General features: G+C 40.7%; 2 long non-coding RNA genes across 2 annotated transcripts in view; one reads left to right on the top strand and one right to left on the bottom strand.

Moving 5' to 3' along the window:
- Positions 1 to 2,603: 2,603 nt before the first annotated feature.
- Positions 2,604 to 18,995, bottom strand: part of LOC135309632 (uncharacterized) — a 62,269-nt gene continuing 45,877 nt past the window's right edge. Inside the window, exons 2-3 of the long non-coding RNA XR_010369828.1 lie at positions 6,238 to 6,341; positions 2,604 to 3,106 (exon numbers count right to left, since the gene is read on the bottom strand). This is a non-coding gene — a long non-coding RNA (uncharacterized LOC135309632). The remainder of the gene's footprint in view (positions 3,107 to 6,237; positions 6,342 to 18,995) is intronic.
- LOC135309597 (uncharacterized) lies at positions 12,778 to 13,710 on the top strand. The gene is made up of 2 exons (XR_010369802.1): positions 12,778 to 13,044; positions 13,533 to 13,710. It is a non-coding gene; the product is annotated as an uncharacterized LOC135309597 (long non-coding RNA).

Here is an 18,995-nt window from a genome sequence, read left to right as displayed (position 1 = left end):
TGCTTGATTCATGTCTTCTCAGCAGGAGTCTGGAAGCTGGGCAGAGACAGATTATCCAGTGTCATCATGACTAGAAAATGTAATATACAAAAATGCTTCTTCTGATGTTCAACTCCATGGACGAGAAAAACCATTTAGTGAAGACAGGGGCTATACAAAGATCTTATAATTGTATGAACCAATTCTAGAGAGCAAGTGTGGATTACACACAACTGCAGGACACTTGTAGAGCAGAGGTAAGCCTGTACATTTTCCTCTCAAACTGGTTTTGATTCAATTAACACACTGCGTGAAAGGAACACTTTTCTCTCCTCTAAAAACAACTTCCACATCCTGCATTTGCTCAAGCAAAGAAAAACAAATTAGGGAGTACAGCTAATATAACACATCCCAAAAGTCAGCCAGCAACCCTCAGCTTCCTGATGGAGTGTCACACACCTGCCCTTCCAGGTGGAGTGTCAGCCCAGCTGAGGCATCAGTCAAGGGTGGAGAGGATGGAGCTTCTACTTCATCTTTTCTCCAGAAAAGTGCTCCCATGTGGGGAATGACTGAGGGAGCTGGGGGTGCTCCCCTGGAGAAAAGGAGACTCAGGGGTGCCCTCATCACTCTGCACAGCTCCTGGAAGGTGCCTGTGCTCAGCTGGGGCTGGGCTCTGTCTCCAGCAGCACTGACACAACCAGAGGTCACAGCCTCAAGCTGTGCCAAGGGAAATATAGGCTGGATATTAGGAAAAAAGTTTTTTTACAGAAAGAGGGATGAAGTTCTGGATGGTCTGCCCAGGGAGGTGGTGGAGTCACCATCCCTGGGTGTGTTTAACAAAGCCTGGATGTGGCACTGGGTGCCAGGGTTTAGCTGAGGTGTTGGGGCTGGGTTGGACTTGGTGATCTTGAAGGCTCCTTCCAACCTGGTCACTCTGTGATTCTTTGAAGATGATGCTGGGTTGGGAGCCAGGAGAGATAATCCCCACTTCAGCTTCTCAGCCCCCACAATAAAAACCAGCTAGATGGGATCTTCTGCTACAGGTCTTCATGTCTTTTTGGGCTACCCAAAAACAGAGGTCAGACAAAATTAAGGGAATAAAAAGCAGGTATATTTATTGAAGGGCCTTCAGGTACATTTCAGGCAGGCAAAGCCCCCCAGGGGCTACACACAAAAATGGACCATGGCTCACAGGTTTTCACACTTTATAAGCTTGGGCCATTTGCATATTGGGGGTTCATCTTCCAATTACAGCTTCAGGTAATGAAGTCTTTTACCCCAAGTTTGCCCCCCCAACTCACTTTTGTTTCCATCTCTGGTGGTCTGAGGCAGTGAGGTGTCCTTGATTGCCAGGCCTGGAGAGGAATTGTTGTGTCTGCCCCAAATGGGAAAGCAGCAGCTCACACTGTGTATGGAGTTTAGAATTGCATGGAGTGTCACTGTTCCTGCCACACAGAGCCCACCCTTTCCAAGCAATTTCAGGAGTACGGGTCCAGCATCCAAGAGCTACTGGAAGGCATATTTGCACCAGGTTTGACTGAAGTTACCTTTTCAAAACAGGCATATTTTATTTTTATAACATACAGGACCACAGTCTTACCACTAACTCCACTATTTTACTCAGCACTGAAATCCCCGATTAATTAGGGATTTGGAAAGCAGATTTAAATTCTCAAACATTATAAAAAACCTGACATAGGCTCCAAAATCAGTTAAATGTGACTATGTTAAATGCTGCAGTATCTTTCAATATTGATTACATCATTATTTATGCCAAGGCATATCTGCAGAAGGCTGAGAATTTAGGAATACTCCACGAAGCCCTCCATCAGTCTGTCAGAGGTCTGTAGCTGTCTCTCATGCTCTTCTTTGGCAGAAAAAGTAACACATCCTGTAAGGCACCCACTCATCACTGGTTGTGCCTGACAGGAGGTCTCTGAGGAGCTGATGCAGGGAGGATCCAGATCCAGATTCCCAGGGCCTGCTTTGTCCAGAGGCACAAAGCTGCATAAAAGGCATTAAATGCACATGCCTGAACTAGATGAGAAAAGCACTGGGATGATGCAGGTTTACAGTGTCTCAGAAGAAAGGTTTCAAGGGTAAAATCACAAGTTTTCCTATCACCAGCACAGTACCTGCTGCTAAATGAGCATTTATTGTTGTGCCCAGTGGTTTGGGGTGTGGTAACTGTGCTGGATGGGCACTCACCATCAGTGTGGTGAGCTCTTCACTATGGGGAGCTGTCCTGTGCTGTGCTGCACTGCATCATTTTCATCAGTGCCCTGCTGCTTTGTCAAGCATGCTAAAGCACCAGCTCTAAGCTTTTCCTGAGCTCTTCAACTCAAGTTATGCTGTGCACACAGCACAGGGAACAGATATCCAGGTACACCTGCAGCTGGTGTGATGGGAGTGAAGATACTCCACTGAATATCTTCAGTGGACAGCTCATCTCTGTAGCAGAAGATAAAGAAGGAGAAGAAAAAATATCAAGTTTTTCCTTACTAATGAAGAAAAAGCACAAGTTAACACAGGTTGCCTCTTAGTATGTTTAAATGAGTGCTTTATTTTATTTTTTTTTTAATTTTATGATAACACTGATTTAGGAATGCAAAGGGCTCCTGCAACAGAGGTGTAGAAAGGACTGTTTGAAAACAATGATACAGAGTTTAGTACATGGAAGGTTGCAGTTAAGCACATGCAAATAGTTTTAGCTTGAACATAAGACTATTCCCTGTTCATTTCAGAATTACAGTTCCATAAATCAGTCAAAAGACCATCTGAGAAAATATAAACAATGGATTTGGGAAGAACCTCCAAAAGACCAAGGTGTAAGGTCTGCTTCTATTAATCCTGCCCTTTCTTGCTCAAACTTTACCATATGGTTCCTAATTTCCACTGGCTGGTTCAAATCAAAGCAAAAGCAGCTTCTGGCTTTTCTCTGTCAGCCTTGAGACCAGAAGCTCTTAGAATGGAGGGGTCTGCCTGGGGAGGTGGTGCAGTCCCCATCCCTGGGTGTATTTAACAAAGCCTGGATGTGGCACTGGGTGCCAGGGTTTAGTTGAGGTGTTGGGGCTGGGTTGGACTCCATGATCTTGAAGGTCTCTTCCAACCTGGTCATTCTGTGATTCTGTGAAAAGAATGTGAGACTGAACGTTTCCACTTTCCCAACATCTTTCTGTGGTGAAATCAGAGGCATTTGCAAGCCTGAAACACATCGTGGTGTTTTCTATTCTGACAAATGGTTTCTCTCAGTGATGTTTTGGCCTGAAAGAGCACTATTACATCACACTTCACCAGTGTCATCACTGTCAGACTGGAGGAAAAACGTGAACTGGAAGAGAATCCCTAAGAGGTATTTTACACAGTACTGTCACTATTCACCTGCAGTTAAATCTCTGAACTCAAAACAAAAACAAAACCTGGCTTCTTTACTGTTGGCTCCTTAGGAATCTAAAACTCTTTACAGTCTTGTGTACTTCACAGAACAGACACCCAACCCACAGCCAAGCTGGCAAGAAAATGAGCACCTGTAGTTGTCCCAAAGGTCACTGAGCAGCAGCCACCTACCATGGCCATCCCACCTGGGGAGCAGTGGCTGCTGCTCTGTTGGAAGCTCACCTTTATCAGGCTGAAGGGCTGCCCAGGACTTCCCAGCTGGGGAGTCAGTGTGGATGCTGTGGTAGTTTTGGGGTTTTTAGGATGGAAGAGGAAGGAAATGAATCTGACTCCATGTTTTTAGACGGTTAATTTATTATGATAGGATTGATATGATATGATATGATATGATATGATATGATATGATATAATGCTATACTAAAACTATACTAAAGAATAGAAGAAAGGATACAGACAGAAGGTTTAACAAGAATGATAATGAAAATCTCATGACTCTCAAGAGTCCTGACACAATTTGACCGTGATTGGTCATTACGTCAAAACAATTCACATTAAACCAATCAAACATGCACCTGTTGGAGAAACAATCTTCAGATCACATTCCAAAGCAGCAAAAACAGGAGGAGCAATCAGATAATTCTTGTTTTCATTCTTTTCGGAGGCTTCTCAGGAAAAGAAACCCTAGCAAAAGAATTTTTCAGAAAATATGACAGTAACAGATGCAGCCTTGGGAGCTGCTCCTCCAGCACTGAGCAGCCCAGGACACCGTGCTGCCCAGAGCAGATTCCAGGCTCATGCGCTGCAGAACAGCCAAGCTCAGAAAAAGCCATGGGCTGCCATGGTTCAGCTGCTCTCAGTGCCAATGCCAGAACATTCAATTAGCTGTAAAAAACAGCAGATTGAAGTGTTGAGATACCAACAGATGAGACACCTTTCTCTGTTTCCAGAATGGAATAAGCAACTTCACACAGTCACTCTTAGGACCGTGTACAGAGTTAATATGGAGCAAATTCTTGTGCTGGCTGATAAATTGTGCACTTGTAAAAAGAGCCAGGAGATGAACAAAGTTTGTATTTACCACCTACCTTGTATGGAAACTCAAAGGCAGAGCCAATCATTGAATCCAATATATAAAACAGGGTTTTATTGCATCCTGACCCATAAGTGGGCTTAGTATCTTGTAACCCCACTGTCACGGGTTATATTCCTTCTGTGTTGTCCACTTCCTCATCACATGATTTTTTCTTCCCCCCAACATAGAGGAAAAGATTAAATACTGAAAACTGAGCTTGTCCCAAATACTATTTGAAAAAAACCTCACCTGTGTTACCCCATGTTACCCTTACACATCTGTAGGGATGGGGAGGAATATCTGTGTGTAGCCCCAATATGTTTTCTTCCTGTGTGCTGTGAATGTGAAAATTTCAGCAGAAGCAAAGTCAAAATGGCAAAGAAGCACCCAGTGCTGTGCATGTGGATTCACTTCAGCCAGGGATATCCCCAGGCTCTCTCTGGAGTTCTGGATGCTGAGAATTTTAGACACTTTCTCTGCTGACAGACTGACTCCCAGGAGAGCACTGCATTTAACCTGAGACCATGGAAAAAGCTTCCAAAATTGGTTGATAACACTAGGATTATGGGTGTGTAGTTTGATTAGAGGTGTGTAATATCACAGGGTGGAAAACTTAGAGTTTAAAGTTTTAAAATATAGTAATATATATGGAGCAAGATAGAAGTTTTAAAACCAAAAACCAAGACCAGACAAGCAAGCCTCAGCTGCAAAACCTCACTGTTCATCACTATCACTCTGAAATCACACAGCTGCAGCTACTAGAAATCCACTGCACAAGTGACCAGGGCAACTTTGGTGGAAACACAACTCCTCAGGAAACAAAAACTTAGAATAAAAAATACAGCAGATTACTCCATTAATTGGAAAACATTTTTTATAATAGTAGTCTAATTGGTAAAGCTCTAGACTAGGCATCTGTCTGGGTTTAATTTCCACTTCTAAAGCTGGTTTGTCTATGTCCCTCAAAAAAAAGGCCCCTTAATGTGCAGCTACTGAAGTTTCACACACACATCCTGCTAAGCATGCAGGAACATAAAAAAGGAATTAATGTGACCAGTGGATTTGCAGCAAAGATTTACATGATAACCCACCAAACCAAGCATGAGAATCACAGTATTGGTCATCAGCTATTAGAAGTCTTTTTCTGCACAACTTCCAAAACTTTGGACCCCATGGGGATGATCAGCTCCCCAGTGTGTGACAGGATTTTTAACCTCTCATGTCTCTGCCTTCTGGAGTTCTGCTCTCACAGAGCCCAAGCACAGAGCACTGGCCCCACTCTTACTGCAATCAGCAGCCAGAGGAAAGCTCTTCAAAGCTCTCTTCCCTCTCATTCCTCTCACTTGCCTTGTCCATGGAGGCTGGAGGCTTTTGAGGAAAGGACTGTTCTATAAGATTTTATATTCCCTAACTGCAGCCTCAGGTATGAAACACACTATTTAAACACAACTTATGAATATTCTGTATTAAACTTTCACTTTATACCTTGATTTAACCTCAAAGCATAGCACTGCAGTTGTGTATATTTGTGTATATTACTTTCACTTCTCATTCACAAGGTAAACTTTCAACTTACTGTTTGCACAACCCAGTGAAAGACAGACATATTTTAGTGAGGGGTAAATTGATGAATGACACAAGATGAAAGGGCTGCCCGTTAGCAGGCCCAGAGAAAAATTCACCTCTCAGTGACCTTAAAGTAAGAAAGAAAATAATCTATGCATGTGAACGGTATAAAGTTACTGCACATGGAAAGCTTTTTGGACAGCACCTAGACAGCTGATGTGTACCTGGCAGGAGACTGGTAAAGATGTCCTGAACTGAAATCCTGTGTGCCACACTCTGGCACTGTGGGATGTCCCTCAGCTCTTTTGCAGACAGAGAAGAATGGATGCTGAAAAGAGAACACACAAGAAATAAATCCCATTTGTGTTGTACACCAAACATGTTGGAATTTCTTATTTATAATATTCTGGACTGCAAACCAGAGTTGTAAGGCAAAAGCACACACTGGGGGGGTGAAGTGTATCTCGAGTTTTGCAATAAATGCATGGAACCAGTGCCAACTTCCCATTAATGGACTGCTCCAAAATCCATGCAAAGCAGTGATTTGGAAAGGAATCTCATTGTCTGCGTACAATATTCTGGAGCTGAAGGTTTTAAATTTAATTTTGGGAAGCTAGGTAGATGACTTGGGTCTGAACTTTCTCTATTTGTATTGCAAATTGATTTCTCACATATTAAATTTACTATTTTGTTGGAAAGTTGCTAAAAGCAACTGAAGGTAATGAATTCTCCAAGCCATTGCTGCCATTGTTATCCATGATATAAAGGAGGTTTTAAGTGTAATTAAAAAGCAGATGTCAAGGCTTGGGTACATCTGTAATGACTGAACTGGGATGAGGCAGCCCCTGACCAGCAAGCTGAGAGAATCACCAGCTGCAGTCAACACTGGAACTTGTGACATTAAAACCCCTTGCTCCTGCAAACCCAAAAAGATGGAAACATGAACCAAATGCAATTAGTGTGATCTTTACAGTGCTGTCAAAAAGCAAAGAGTGCTGCACAGTCCCACTCCAGCTACAGCAGTGTGAGGATTTCCCTCTCCAAAGACATGAGTGGTAGGAGCTGGGTCCAGTTCTGCACTTTGTTTCACATCAAGATGTGCCTCCAGGGAAGTGTAATTCAAGTAAGTTTTATCAGTTCCAGAAATCCCACCTGGCTGATCCCACACAGGATGAATGTGTCAGGAAAAGAGAGAATGGCAAATGAGGATGGAGGCTCTTAATGCCCAAAGCTTTATCCGTGAAGATTCAAGATGTTAGAGCAGAATTTTCAAGAGCATTCAAAACCACTGTAGCTTTGGGAAAAGGTCAGGAAGACTTCACCAAGCAATGACTTCAGCAGAACTGGTTCTCCTACACACCTGGCTTTCACTTTGAAAAGGGAATTTTTCCCAGTGATAAATGGAGTTTCAGGTTTGATATTTCTTTCCCTGCAAGTAATTGGGTCTTTCAAAGAATACACGGGACTGGCAAAAGAGATAGGTGTTTTTAAATGATTTTTTCAAAATTATTCTCTACCTGGAAGCAATGAACACCCACTTGGCTACACACTGCACTGGACTTCTGAACCCTCATCAAATAAAACCAGTGCCATGCTCCATGTTGACTGCATAAATCTCACTTTTACTAGAGCCAGGCTTCCTTGTGCAAAGAGTAAGAGCACAGAACAAAATCAAAAGCCTTCACATGGCCTGGAAGGTGGGATTGAGAATATAAAATATAAAATATAAATATATGAAAAAAATATATAATATATATTATATAACTACATTAAATATATATTAATACAAATAGATATTTTATATATGATATATTTATAAAATATATTTACATTGTATAGAAATTTAATATATTTCTATAATATCATCTATTATACATATTCTATATAAATATATAGAGAATAGATAAATAACTATTTAATAAATAAAACAGAAATTTATATTACATATAAATATAAAATTCTATTGGGAAAAAGGAATAAGAGAGATTAGAGTAAGAAAATACTAAAATATAATGACACATTTATTTAATTATTTGTAATCATACATTAAGAACAGAAAGGAAATGAAATAATAGTGTAGATACCCAAAGCCCCCCTGTTCCCACAGCATCCCAGCAAGGCCAGCACAGATAACGAGGCATATGCTGATCAATAAGATGCTCTCAGCCTGCTCATTTATGCATTAATGAAATGTGTGCAGCAATTCACTCAGCTGATAAAGGTTCCCACAGGGGACTATGTCCAGGGGAAAACAAATTATCAAAATGAACGGAAGTGATTAGAGGAAGAAAAGAGCTGATGGAGGGCAGCTAGGGGAGCAGCCAGACCCCACAGCCTGACTGCCCCTTTCATCCCTGCTCACCCTTCCTCTCCACAGCTCACAGGGGAGAGAGAGCAAGGAAACATCCCAACACAGAGCTGTCTGGACACAGAAAAGCAGCCTGGATTTCACCCAGTCTGACCCCTTTATTTGAACAGTGTGCTGCACATGGATACTTCTCTTTAACCCAACAGGAAACATTCCTACCAGCAGCTGCTGAAACAGTGCCCAAAGCCTGGCTCTGGCTTTAAAAAGCACATTTCCAGTGCACCTTTGGCATTAAGGCCACTTGGGAAGAAGTCTGGCTGGGTGCAGTGGCTGATATCTTTGTCCATGGCTTCTGTAAAAGCATCTGGTCAAACTCCTGAGTGCACAGAGCTGCTGTGCAGAGCCCTGTGCCAGCCCAGAGCCAGTGGTGCCTTGCTGGGCTATCTAAAAACAGAGGCCAGACGAAATTAAGGGAATAAAAAGCAGTTCTATTTGGTGAAGAGCTTTCAGGTACATTTCAGGCAGATGAAGCCCCCCAGGGGCTACACCTAAAAATGGACCATGGGTCACAGGTTTTCACACTTTTATAAGTTTGGGCCATTTGCATGTTGGGGGTTAATCTTCCAAATACAGCTTCAGGTAATGAAGGCATTTACCCCAAGTTTTGCTCCCCCCAACCCACTTTTATTTTACATTTCTTGAGGCCTGAGACAGTGAGGTGTCCTTGATTGCCAGGCCTGGAGAGGAATTGTTGTGTCTGCCCAAAATGGGAAAGCAGCAGCTCACACTGTGTATGAAGTTCAGAGTTATACACTAAAGAACTGCAGGATTAAAAATATATGAAATTATAAAAGCCAAAATCCTAAGGCAGCCCCAGCACCACATCCCCAGAGCTCAGCCCCACCCTGCTCCATGTTCAGGGCTGCCCAGCTTCAGTTTGCTTTTTGTTCTCAGCTCCTGAAAGAAACCCAAATTCCAACCAAACCTCTTACTGCCTCCTCCAGCTTCTGCAGAGAAAATGAGCCTTTGGAGCATTTAGAGGAGCAGAGGGTTTTTCAATTAGTAGCACATCTCCTGAATTCATTATGGCACAAACACCTTTGTGCAGCATGTGAGGGAATCACATTGCTGCTTATGTAGGGTATGGATTTTTAATACAGTGATTTGGTACTGAGGAAGCTAAAATTTGTTATTAGAGATGTCATGGCTTCTCACAAATGAGGTCAAGGTCAGTAATTCTGGTCACTATCTACATTCCAGCTAAGTTTCTACTTGTTTCAATTTATTCTGTCATTGCTTGTGACAATTGGGAAGCTGTGCTGTGAAATAACATCATTTTAACAAAAAAAAAACAACTGCTCCAGCCCTGACTGGAATAATGATATACTGAAATAACCTGTAAAAACTACATGGCAATGAGAAGCTCTTTAGAAGCAGACAACCTTATTATAACAGAGCTTGGATATCAAGTTGCCCTAAACAGCAGTGTAAGGTACATATAAATCTTATGTAATGCAGAGTCAGTTTCAGCTGAGATCAGATATAACAAATCTGCTCGTGTAGGCTGTCCAAAACAGCACAATTCATTTCACAACACAAAAGGAGAGAGGAGCAATGTTCCCCATCTCTTCCTGATGGAGCATTCTACAGCACTGTAGGTGGAGATATTAGTGGTGGGATTGTGGGGCTTGTTGTCCCTTTTAGAGAGCTGTGCTTAGAAATGAAGGGTATCAGATGTAGCGGGGGAGAACTCATTTCTAAGCTGCATTAAGAATGAGTTTTCATGGCTTCCCAAAGGACAGAAATGAATCTGAGGACAGAGGAAAGCAGAGCAGCTGGAGTTACCAGGAAGGCACTACTGGGACCAGCAAAAGGGGAATTTGCTGCAGTTTCCCATCACTGAGTCTGTCCCAATTGACTGAAAGCTAAGGCAGCAGCTCCATTAGTGTTTTATAGAGTTCACAAATCAATGTGAAATTCCATATGCTTTGCTGAGACACCAGCACAAACGTGTTTAGGGGTGTTTATTCACATCTACAGGGTGTATGTAAGTATACAGGGAGATGGAGCCCCTCCTCTGCATCCCATTTGCATGAAGTCAAACAAAATTGATGTGGTATTTGGCAGGGGATGTAGGAGGATTCGCAGAGCCATGCCACTGAACTTGTCAGCTAGAATATTTCATTCTGTTATTGGAAATCATTATTCTCACTCTCCAGAAATCTCCCTGTATTTTGAGTGGTTTGTGAAGCAAATGGAACTGCACCAGTAAAGCCATTCAGAATATAAAGTGTCACAGCAAAGATGAAATGTATCTTGAGAATTAAACATTGGTATTGAGCTCCTTGCCAGGTTAATCACTCTTCTGCCAGTAGATGTATTTCATTTTTCCAAACTCTGTTAACACAGGTACACCTTCCTTCAATAACCAAACATGGAGAACTCAATCTGTTTCATTGTTTCAGAAGGAAACTCATAACTTCCAGTACTCACAAGTAACTTGTAGTGACCCCAGAAAGGGAAATTCCTTTTGTTTTATTCTCCCTGTGCTGATCCAGTAGTGCCTGCCTGGTAATTTCAGCCCTTCTGGCTTTCACTCTCTGCTTATTTTAAATACTGGATTAGGATCAGGGAGATACATGGAGCCAGCAAAGATGGGCAGTGAAATGCAGCCAAATTCACAAAATAGCTGTGCACCTTTAGGCACCAGACAGAGACAGGAGATGAAAACAAAGCTACAAATTGTTACAGAGATGCCTACTCGGATTTTCCCCAAAATCTTTTCAGTCTCTTCCCATATGAATTCAAAATATGGGTTCACCTCCTAGAACACTTCTGAGGGAGCATTTTCATGAGTCCCACACTGATCTGCAGGGCTGGGCTGGACACCTACAGCAGAACACACCTTTGTCCTGTCACAGGCAGCATCCTGGCTCAAGCTCATAACCTTTATCATCTTACCTTGATTAAAGGTGTCTTTCATTAATTATTATTATCATTCATTAATTTAATCACTGCTGCAAGCAGCACCAGTGCATCTAAAAACAAGCACTTAAACACAGAAAAAATTTTAAAATTCTGTATTTCTGTTTCTTTTTTAATAATGCTCAAGCTTGCTAACAATATGCTGCAACACAATGGAAAATTGTCGTTTATAAAATAATGTAAAATCTAGCTGGTCTGCAGGAATAAGATAAGGGCTGTTTATCAACAGGAATAAAATTATTGAACTTGGAAATAAGATGGTGGGTATCCTTCATTTTCAGGCTGCACAGATGCAATTAGCAACACAAAGAAGGTATTCAGCATTTCAAAAATCTTAGTGCACTGATGCATCTTACTAAAACTATCTGCAATGAAAGGCTCTGCCTCAGAATCCTATTAATTTTAAACACAGAAAATTTAAAATTCATCTAAAGTGATGTACTCCAAACAAAGTTGATCTGTTTAAATGATGTATATATTCTTGGTACTTGCACACAAATATATATGCTTGTATTTCCCTGTGATAAGATTTCAGTCATTTTTATTTTCTATTAAATATCTATGTAATTGACACCAACATTTCTTATCTCATTTCCTTCAGCATGCACAGGCATTTATAGTTCTGTACAAATGCCATCTGAAGTGAGAATACAAAATAAAGCCTTTTCTCTTAATGTGAAAATTTAAAAACTCTTTCTATAATTTATTTTCTCATTTCTTTTCTACCAGATTGTACTTGCATTTAGTATCACTTCAGCTGAAGTATAAAGTAAATTTCTCACCCAGAGACTCCATCTTCAGGAGAAATGTCTGTTTCCAGGCTTTGTACAGCCTATTTAACATTTTTCATATTAAATCTCTCCTAGATGAATCCAGTATATTGCTCAGCAGTTATTGAAATTTATGAACATGTTTAAGCCTTTTCATACTGCTGTTAACCATTATGATTGCCTCCTTTAAATCTCTCATTTTATAGCTATCACTTCAGCAGGCTGTGTTGGTGACATTCATGAATTTCTCAGATCACAGCCGTGCCTGCACTTCACATTTTGGGGTAGAGTTCTGCTTCCAAAGCCATTCCTACACTGTCTGCTGAAACTCTGCTCTAAAATCCCAAATTACTGCAAGAGCTGTGTGAGGAAAGGCAAGTCTGCCACCAGGACACTTGCACTCACTTCCCAGAAACCTGCATTATTTCCTGGCAAACTTGTGAATTCCTGACACAACCCCTCACCAAACACACAATAAGTGCACCCAGAAGCAGATCATGTAAGAAAAACCAGAGAGGACTTGCTAACTAAGTGAAAATGTCTCCCTTTCTCTCCCCACTGAGGGTTTTTTACAGCTGGAGCAAGTTAATTCGAATTGCAACAGAAATGAGAAGCTCAGGTGAAAACAATTCTGTAATCAAGGATGCAAATTCAGGCTTGCCCAAATATCAGGGCTGGAGGAAGGAGGCTGACCCTTCCAAAACACAAAGTCCCAGCTCTGCTCTCACTCGGGCAGCCTGGACCAGAGCTGATGAAGGCGTGAGCTATGCAGTGAAGATAAATGTTTCTCCTCTCCCCACCTCCCCCAGTCTTCAGGGCAGCAACCACCTCAGGACAGGAAAATATTGTTATAGCTAATCCTGCAGAGCAAACAGTCAGCATCTCTCTCTTTATACAACTCAGGGTTCCCAGCAAGAAAACACAGAATTTCTATGCAAAAGCTATAGAGAACCCAGTAGTGATTATTGGTGAGTTTTTTATTTGTTCTAAATGCTAGAGCTGTTTTACACCAGGGGTGCACCATGTTGATTGCTGCCTGAGGACTTGATTCAGACCTCAGGGCTTCAATAGTTCAATGCCCAAGAGGGTTCCTTACTTGTGGAGTAACACACAGTCCTGCTAGAAATGCTAACAACTCTGAACACACTGGGTTTAGGCATGATTTATAATTCTTCCCAGCCTCACTACCCATTACTTTAATGCTTAATTTTTCCTGGTTATAAACAGTGGTGAATCAGCACTGAAAGAAAAATAAAGTCTCGAATTTCTTTTTAAAAGTTAAATCACATACTAACAGGCCTGTCCCATTAATTGCTAATGATATTAAAACTGCACTATTTTTCATGAGAACATTTTCCATTTTTTCTTGTTATGTCACACATACCTGGTAAAAATATTCGGTAGGCACTGATGTTTAATTAAAACAAGTTTTAATAAGGTAATTTTTTTCTCCCAGATTCCTTACAGGAGTGATTATAATTTGCTCCAGCTCATTTAACCACAGCTCAGCAGAAGGAAGCAGCAAAGACCCTGCAGTGAAAGGACAGGGTTCTGCTCTGTTCTGCCCAGGCTTGGAAGGATGCTTGTTTTGTTACTCTTTAAAAGTATATTATTTATTAAAGTGTATTATTTATTTGCTTTAGGGGCAAATAAACTGGCAGAAGTATTTGCTGGGTTAGGAAGCACAAACATTTTTACCAGTTTCTGTTTTTCTAGATGTGGTCATTTCTTGAGTGGCCCTTTCACAAAAGTAAATAATTTACTTAGATGTCAGAAGGTGCACCTTTTGAGGAACCTTTACTGACTTTAGGACTTCTTTAGGATTTATATTAGGCCTTAAAAAGGAAATAAAAAGGTCAGCAAGAGTAGACAGGTGACATGCTCTTTTTAGAAAGCCAGCACCTTGCTTCAAATTTCAGCAACAATCACAATGAAAGAACAAACTTACTACAATTTCCTACTATATTAATATCAAATATGGGATGAGTTAAAGCCATAATTGCAAAGTGCAGATCACTATTTTGAGAAGTCATCCCCATGAAAACTGAGGACTGATAAAAATAAATGTGGAGAAAAAATCGCCTCTTGGTAACCACTTAAAAAGTTTTCTAACTGTACTTAGTTATTGAAGATTGCTAAATACAATATGTAGACAGGCACTTGGGGCTCAAATCTACTTTAAATATGTATTTAAATCAAAGTTTTGCTTAAATAAATTGGGATATCAATGGCCATGGGCTGAATGCACTTATTAGAGTAGTCTGACTTCTGAATAGAAAACTTGTTGTAGGAAACCTCTAACCTACTTGTCAGCTAGATGGGAGCTATAAACAACATTTGTGGTTCTGCTTCAGAAGAATGTTATGTTTTGCAAGACCCTGGCCACCTCCACTTCCCAATCATCCACTCCTCATACCCAGCACGAGATCATTGATTGCCATAGAGTCTTTCACAATTTTGACAGAAAGTTTCTTTTTGTTGGCAAGCATGGATCACAAGGCAGTTCTACTGTTCATGGGTTCTCCAGCACCATAAATGCCATCTGATTTATATCTTCCTGTGGGAAATGGATTTGTAGAGAATTCTCAAAGCCTGACAGAAGGCTCACACAGTGTGCATCTGTATGCAAACCTTGAGAAGAAATGCTGACTTAGAAATGCCATGGAATGGGACATTGTGGAGAGAGAAATAGAACCAGAAACAAGTTTCAAAGGATGGCCTTGCAAATGAGACTGGACACTTTGGAGAAATAGAACTGTGAAAGATGCATTGTAGTGGGGTAGTTTTAGATGATTTGCTTTAAGGCATTCACAGCATGGTGTGGCTAAAACTGATAGGCAAAGAAATGCTTATAATGTAATTAGGAAATAGTTGGGTTCTGATTGTGATGAGTGAATTATAACATCTGTATTGTCTCACCCTTCCCATGACACTGAAAATGAAAGTTTTTAAAGCACCTCTCAGTTGCCCCATCTCTGGGTCAGAAAAGGGCTTCATCTGACATCTTCCCATATGGAATGATCCAGGGTATTTCACTGCCTTCTGGTGCTGAAACAGAATTACAATCTTTACACACAGGTACAGCCGAGGGTTAGGTTCAGTCAGGTGCTGCAGCACACTCCTAAATCTGCCATGGGGATTTTAACAGCTTCAGAGGGCTGGCACTGCCACCAACAGATGTCCTGCAGCAAAGCTGTGACACCTGTGTGACAGAGGAGGGGAACAGAGGGACAGGCAGGAGTGTGAGTGTTCCACCCCTGGGGACACACAGGCGTGCCAGGCCATCACAGCAGTGATGCCATCCCTTCTCCCACGTTCCTTCATCCCACCCAGCAGCCTGTGAGACCTTCAGCCTGGCCAGGCAGACTCCTCTTGCTAAAGGACACTGCTGATTCACCAGCCATGGAATTAACCCAGTGACTGTCTGAGCATTCTCACATGGTAAACAATGAAAATGGGGTTTACGTATAATAATCACAGAAGCACAAAAATCTATTGAGTCTTTCCAGCTTAAAATAGCTTGTTTTACTCAACATCAGGAAAGGAAGGAGACTTACTTTACCATGTCAATCACAAACCATAAGTTATTACATGCCTGTTTGATTTTCCAAGTTAGTATAATTACATGCTGTTGCTTCTAAATACAATTTAAGGGAAGGCAGGTATCAAAAAATACCCACACATTCTGATTCATTGGTATGCCATGCAGCCAAAAACTTGTAGAAGCTGTTAATGATACATGAATTATGTATGCTACAGCTCAATATAACATTTGGTGTGATTTAAACAGCATGAACTTTTAGTGAAAGTCATTTTGATTCTGTGATGTATTACACTTCCAAAACCCTTAGCAGGAGGTGGGAATTGAATGATGTTCTCTGAAAGCTTTTATTTGTTAAGCATACACAATGCAGCTGCAGCTAGCTCCTAAATAATGGCAAGCAGCAAAATGCAAGACTTGATATAAAATTAGGCTTCTGCACAACTTGATTGTGAGGGTGTCAGTGGGGGAGTGGGAAGCAGGAAAGGGGAAGAAAAGAGACAGGAATCACCATTCCTTCTTTTTTTTTTTTTTTTTTTCTGGAGCAGCTGCACTTCTAGTTAGCCTGGCAATACTTTTTATTTCACCAGTGATCACCTGAACATTTTCTCTGCAGCACCAACCTGCTGCCTCTCAGTGCCATGGCCACTCATGCCAGCTCAATACCAGAGCCAGGAACCACCAGGTGAAAAAGCCATCCAGGGGCTTACAAGAAGTGAAAAAGGGATTTGCCTAAGTACACAACTCATTTTTAAAAAGTTAAATGCAAGAAAGAAGAGAAATTAAAATGCAGATGATCTTTATTTTTATGTTCTCTTTAAGATGCCCAAGATTGTCTGGAAATAATTTAAATACATCTGGACATGACAGCAGCCATTCCTGCTGCCCAAGGAAAGCCTTAAGCAACAACTCATTTCTCACATAAGTATCTTCTACAATCCTTCAGAGGAAACTATTATTAAGATTTACAAAATGTGTCCATGGAGAAAGATGCTTCTTTACAAGCTCTATTACTGCAAACTGTGGGTTTATTGCTGTGGTATTATAAAACAGCCTTTTCAGCAAACATCCCAAAACGGGGACACATTTTTTTAAACTTTAAATGTTTTTAAGTACAGGAGTTTCTCTCCTTACTGTAATATTTTGTAATTTCTTTTCAACAGCACTTAGTATTGACCAATCTAAATTTAGATTGGTCTTTAATGTATTAAAGAGAAACTTGTCACTGACATGGTAGTAGGTACAGGAACAAATCATACTTTGAAAACCTTGCCTTGGAACTAGCAGATAAGGACAAAAAAACAAATTCTGCCCCTGTTTTATGAGTGGAAATATAAGCAGTCTCCCTCAACATCATTTAAAAAACTTGCAATTTAGCAGAGAAATAAGTGAGATCTCTGTCATGCCACTCACTAGCTTTGACAAGTAATCTACCTCACTGTACAAAAGATAATATTTGCTCATAAAAGAGGATCATTGTTTTAGGGTTGAGTTTGAACATACAGAGGGGTTTTCTCACTAAATTAATCCTTCCTCCTGGAGACAGAAGCATAAATGTTATGATTTTCTTGCCAGATATTTATAAACTGCCACAAAGCACAATGCCAAACAATGTCAGTTATCTCTCACACCAGCCCCTAACAAGAGCAGCCTCTTTTAATCCTGAAAACAAGCTAAAGCCAGGCAACTCCTGTGGTTTTTTTGTGAGGGATAGCATTGCTTCAGGATGACCTCCTAGGAGTTAACCACTGAGTACAATCTGATCCAAACAACACCTACCATTATCTGTCTACTAGAAACATGATTATAGTCCCGAAAGACAGAATGGCACAGAACCTTACTCAATAAAATGAAGTGAAAATATAGTTTAGGTCTGAGCTGCCTGGGCCTAGAAGAGTTTGGTTACCTAATGCCTTAGGTACACACTCCAGAAAATCTTCCAAGATTTCTTCCAGGCACACAAAGCATCAATTGAAGGATTAAAATGTGCATAAATTACTTGCTCCACGCGCAGAAGGAATTACAGAGAAGGTTTATAAAATCAAATCAATATGAGCACAAGTAGATGTCAAAGAGAATCAGAGTAGTTGGTTGTACTGTTCAAAGAAAATAGAAATTCATCTGAGTGTGCTTATTCTCACCACATTGGGTAAAGGTTTCAGGCTTCATTTTGTGCAAAGCCATATTTGCAAGGAGTGGTAAAGGCATAAGAGCACCTGGTCTGGAGACACAATTATTTCCCATGGCAGAGTTCCTGTTTTGCCACAATCTAATAATCAGAATGGCAAATCAGGGCAGCCCCCAGCCAGGGAATGACATGTTCTAATTCCATGATTTCAGAAGGCTAAACAAATGCTTTATTAAGCTATATTCTATTACACTAATACACAAATATAATACTATATTAAAACTATACTAAAGAGATACTAAAAAAAAACTCGTGACTGTCTGAGACAGTCAAGACACAGCTTTGACCCAACTGGCCAATGAGTTCAAACAACCATCAGCGGAATTCAATTAACAAATCACTCTTGGTAAACAATCTCCATAACACGTTCCACATGTGCCAAAGAACAGGGGCAGCAAGCAGAGATAAGAATTGTTTTTTCTCTTCTCCCCCTGTGCTTCTCGCTGCCTTCTCAGGAAAAATCCTGGGAGAGAGAATTATGTCTCTCTCTGTTCAGAGAATGCGAATACCACATCAGAAGATAGAACTTCTCAGATACAAAGCTCATACTGCACTTGCCTCCTTCCAGATAGCAAGAAAACCAACTCCTTGTGGAAGAATTTTCAACATTTCAAAAACTTTCTGGTGCTGTATCCCCTGTGACACTGTTTATGGACTCTGAACTGAGGAAGCTCCTTCTGTTTCAATGATGGGTCACTTTCTAAACTGAACTAATCCAAAGAGAATTAAAACTGCCATTGCAGATATTTTGGTCCTCTCTAAGAGAAGAACAATTGAACAGTAATCCTCAAGCCACTACAGACTAGTGTGCTCTACCTGCCATTCTGAAAGAACATGCCAATTAGGCTTTTGGCTTTTTAAATTAATACATTTTTATTCTGACCATGGAGAAATGGGAAGTAATAAAAGATTCATAGGACACAAAGATGACAGTAATAAAACTGATTAGAAATTGCACTGTTTGCCAGGGTGATTCACACAGTGGATGCACCACACACATAACTTGGAGTCTTCTTTTATTGGAAGTGAACTTTGTTCACATTGGCCAGACTTCTTCAAAAATTCACTCAAGTTTGTGGTAAAATCCCTGAATTTAAACAGATATATATCTCTAGATACATATATAGTCATAGTATATAGTCACAGATATATGGTCATTACTCTGTGTAATGACTTCAGCTTTTTCAGGT

The sequence above is a fragment of the Passer domesticus genome, chromosome 11, assembly GCF_036417665.1.
Source record: "Passer domesticus isolate bPasDom1 chromosome 11, bPasDom1.hap1, whole genome shotgun sequence".
Taxonomy (NCBI): domain Eukaryota; kingdom Metazoa; phylum Chordata; class Aves; order Passeriformes; family Passeridae; genus Passer; species Passer domesticus.
The sequence above is the reverse complement of the archived record's forward strand: the minus strand, read 5'-3'. Positions and strand labels throughout refer to the sequence as shown.